The sequence below is a fragment of the Passer domesticus genome, chromosome 2 (assembly GCF_036417665.1).
Source record: "Passer domesticus isolate bPasDom1 chromosome 2, bPasDom1.hap1, whole genome shotgun sequence".
NCBI lineage: Eukaryota > Metazoa > Chordata > Aves > Passeriformes > Passeridae > Passer > Passer domesticus.
Genome location: NC_087475.1, coordinates 99,894,986 through 99,899,491, shown reverse-complemented (window position 1 = coordinate 99,899,491; position 4,506 = coordinate 99,894,986).

Here is a 4,506-nt window from a genome sequence, read left to right as displayed (position 1 = left end):
CCCGCAAACGGACTTCAGGAACCTGGCCTGCTGAGTTATGTTTCTCATAGGAAAGGACATTGTTCCTGGACAGGTTCTGGTCTCCCGCAGTGGTTGGCTGCCTGTTGAAATTCCGAATGTCTCCATTTACCTCCCAGAAGCAAGGCGCCACCACTGGCAACCGTGGCTGGTTGGACAGTGCCAAGTGCCTCCTGCAAACGGACATCAGGAACCTGGCCTGCGGAGTTTTGTTTGTCTGGGGAAAGGCCATCATTCCTGTCTAGGACCACAGTTCCAGATGGCTGGCTGCCTGCTGAAATTCCAAACATCTTTGGATGCTTCCCAGACGCCAGGTGCCATCACAGGAAACTGTGGTTGATTTGATAGTGCCAAGTGCCTCTTGCAAACGGACATCAGGAACCTGGCCTGCTGACTTTTGTTTGTCTGGGGAAAGGCCATCATTCCTGTCTAGGACCACAGTTCCAGATGGCTGGCTGCCTGCTGAAATTCCAAACATCTTTGGATGCTTCCCAGACGCAAGGTGCCATCACAGGAAACTGTGGTTGATTTGATAGTGCCAAGTGCCTCCTGCAAACGGACATCGCGAACCTGGACTGGTGAGTTTTGTTTCTCATAGGAAAGGCCATTGTTCATGTCCTGGTTCCCGTTGCCCGGCATGGCAAGCTGTCTACTGAAATTCAGCATGTCTCAGGATGTTTTCAAGTTGCAAGGCTCCACCAGAGGCACCTGTGGAGGATTTCACAGTGGCAAGTGCCTCCTGCAAACTGACATCAGGAACCTGGCCTGCTGTGTTCTGTTTCTCATAGGAAAGGCCATCGTTCTTTGCCATTTTCCTGTCTCCCGCAGTGGCTGTCTGCCTGCCTAAAATCAGAACGTCTCCATATGCCTCCCAGAAGCAAGACGCCACCAGAGGCAAGTGTGGCTGATTTGACAGTGCCAAGTGCATCCTGCAAACTGACATCAGGAACCTGGCCTGCTGAGTTATGTTTCTCATAGGAAAGGACATTGTTCCTGGACAGGTTCTGGTCTCCCACAGTGGTTGGCTGCCTGTTGAAATTCCAAATGTCTCCATATACTTCCCAGAAGCAAGGCGCCACCACTGGCAACCGTGGCTGGTTGGACAGTGCCAAGTGCCTCCTGCAAACTGACATCAGGAACCTGACCTGCTGACTTCTGTTTCTCAGAGAAAAAGCCGTTTTTCTTGTCGCTTGTCCTCTAGCCAGCAGTGGCCGGCTGTGTGCCGTAATTCCGAACGTCTCAATATACATCCTAGAAGCAAGGTGCCACCACTGGCAAATGTGGCTGCTTGGACAGTGCCAAGTGCCTCCTGCAAACTGACATCAGGAACCTGGCCTGCTGAGTTTTTCTACTCTGGGAAAAGGCCATTGTTTATGTCCAGTTTCTGGTGGCCCGTTGTGGCTGGGTGCCAGCTGAAATTCCGCTCATCTCCGGACGACTACCAGAGGCAACGTTCCACCAGAGGCAAGTGTGGCTGATTTGACAGTGCTAAGTGACTCCCGCGAACGGACTTCAGGAACCTGGCCTGCTGAGTTATGTTTCTCATAGGAAAGGACATTGTTCCTGGACAGGTTCTGGTCTCCCGCAGTGGTTGGCTGCCTGTTGAAATTCCGAATGTCTCCATTTACCTCCCAGAAGCAAGGCGCCACCACTGGCAACCGTGGCTGATTTGACAGTGCCAAGTGCCTCCTGCAAACGGACATCAGGAACCTGGCCTGATGAGTTCTGTTTCTCAGAGAAAAAGCCATTGTTCTTGTCCCGTGTCATGTAGCCAGCAGTGGCCAGCTGCGTGCCGTAATTCCGAATGTCTAAATATACATCCTAGAAGCAATGCGCCCCAACTGGCAACTGTGGCCGATTTGACATTGGCAAGTGCCTCCTGCAAACTGACCTCAGAAACCTTGCCTGGTGAGTTTTCTTTCTCTGGGGAAAGGCCATCGTTCGTGTCCAGGGCCTGCTGGCACCCAATGGCCGGCTGCATTCTGAAATTCCGAATGTCCCCGGATGCCTCCAAGACACAAGGTGCCAGCACAGGCATCTGTGGCTGGTTTGAGAGTGCCAAGTGCCTCCTGCAAACGGACATCAGGAACTTGGACTGGTGAGTTTCGTGTCTCATAGGAAAGGCCATTTTTTGCGTCCTTGTTCCCGTGGCCCGGGGCGGCAAGCTGCCTGCCGAAATTCCGCAGGTCTCAGGATGCCTTGAGGAAGCAAGGTGCCACCACGGGCAACTGTGGCTTGTTTGAGAGTGCCAAGTGCCTCCTGCAAACAGACATCAGGACCCTGGCCTGCTGAGTTTTTCTACTCTGGGGAAAGGCCATTATTTATGTCCAGTTTCTGGTGGCCCTGTGTGGCCAGATGCCAGCTGAAATTCCGCTCATCTCGGGATGCTTACCAGAGGCAACGTTCCACCAGAGGCAAGTGTGGCTGATTTGACAGTGCCAAGTGACTCCCGCAAACGGACTTCAGGAACCTGGCCTGCTGAGTTATGTTTCTCATAGAAAAGGACATTGTTCCTGGACAGGTTCTGGTCTCCCACAGTGGTTGGCTGCCTGTTGAAATTCCAAATGTCTCCATATACTTCCCAGAAGCAAGGCGCCACCACTGGCAACCGTGGCTGGTTGGACAGTGCCAAGTGCCTCCTGCAAACTGACATCAGGGACCTGACTTCCTGACTTCTGTTTCTCAGAGAAAAAGCCGTTTTTCTTGCCCCTTGTCCTCTAGCCAGCAGTGGCCGGCTGTGTGCCGTAATTCCGAACGTCTCAATATACATCCTAGAAGCAAGGTGCCACCACTGGCAAGTGTGGCTGATTTGACAGTGCCAAGTGCATTCTGCAAACTGACATCAGGACCCTGGCCTGCGGAGTTTTGTTTGTCTGGGGAAAGGCCATCATTCCTGTATAGGACCACAGTTCCAGATGGCCGGCTGCCTTCTGAAATTCCAAACATCTTTGGATGCTTCCCAGACGCAAGGTGCCATCACAGGAAACTGTGGTTGATTTGACAGTGCCAAGTGCCTCCTGTAAACGGACATCGCGAACCTGGACTGGTGAGTTCTGTTTCTCATAGGAAAGGCCATCGTTCTTTGCCATTTTCCTGTCTCCCGCAGTGGCTCTCTGCCTGCCTAAAATCAGAACGTCTCCATATGCCTCCCAGAAGCAAGGCACCACCAGAGGCAAGTGTGGCTTTTTTGACAGTGCCAAGTGCCTCTTGCAAACTGACATCAGGAACCTGGCCTGCTGAGTTTTCCTACTCTGGGGAAAGGCCATTATTTATGTCCACTTTCTGGTGGCCCTGTGTGGCCAGGTGCCAGCTGAAATTCCGCTCATCTCGGGACGCCTACCAGAGGCAACGTTCCACCAGAGGCGAGTGTGGCTGATTTGACAGTGACAAGTGACTCCCGCAAACGGACTTCAGGAACCTGGCCTGCTGAGTTATGTTTCTCATAGGAAAGGACATTGTTCCTGGACAGGTTCTGGTCTCCCACAGTGGTTGGCTGCCTGTTGAAATTCCGAATGTCTCCATATACCTCCCAGAAGCAAGGCGCCACCACTGGCAACCGTGGCTGGTTGGACAGTGCCAAGTGCCTCCTGCAAACGGACATCAGGAACCTGGCCTGCTGAGTTTTGTTTGTCTGGGGAAAGGCCATCATTCCTGTCTAGGACCACAGTTCCAGATGGCCGGCTGCCTGCTGAAATTCCAAACATCTTTGGATGCTTCCCAGACGCAAGGTGCCATCACAGGAAACTGTGGTTGATTTGGTAGTGCCAAGTGCCTCCTGCAAACGGACATCGCGAACCTGGACTGGTGAGTTTTGTTTCTCATAGGAAAGGCCATTGTTCATGTCCTGGTTCCCGTTGCCCGGCATGGCAAGCTGTCTACTGAAATTCAGCATGTCTCAGGATGCTTTCAAGTTGCAAGGCTCCACCAGAGGCACCTGTGGAGGATTTCACAGTGGCAAGTGCCTCCTGCAAACTGACATCAGGAACCTGGCCTGCTGTGTTCTGTTTCTCATAGGAAAGGCCATCGTTCTTTGCCATTTTCCTGTCTCCCGCAGTGGCTCTCTGCCTGCCTAAATCAGAACGTCTCCATATGCCTCCCAGAAGCAAGACGCCACCAGAGGCAAGTGTGGCTGTTTTGACAGTGCCAAGTGCCTCCTGCAAACTGACATCAGGGACCTGACCTGCTGACTTCTGTTTCTCAGAGAAAAAGCCGTTTTTCTTGTCCCTTGTCCTCTAGCCAGCAGTGGCCGGCTGTGTGCCGTAATTCCGAACGTCTCAATATACATCCTAGAAGCAAGGTGCCACCACTGGCAAATGTGGCTGCTTGGACAGTGCCAAGTGCCTCCTGCAAACTGACATCAGGAACCTGGCCTGCTGAGTTTTTCTACTCTGGGAAAAGGCCATTGTTTATGTCCAGTTTCTGGTGGCCCGGTGTGGCCGGGTGCCAGCTGAAATTCCGCTCATCTCGGGACGACTACCAGAGGGAACG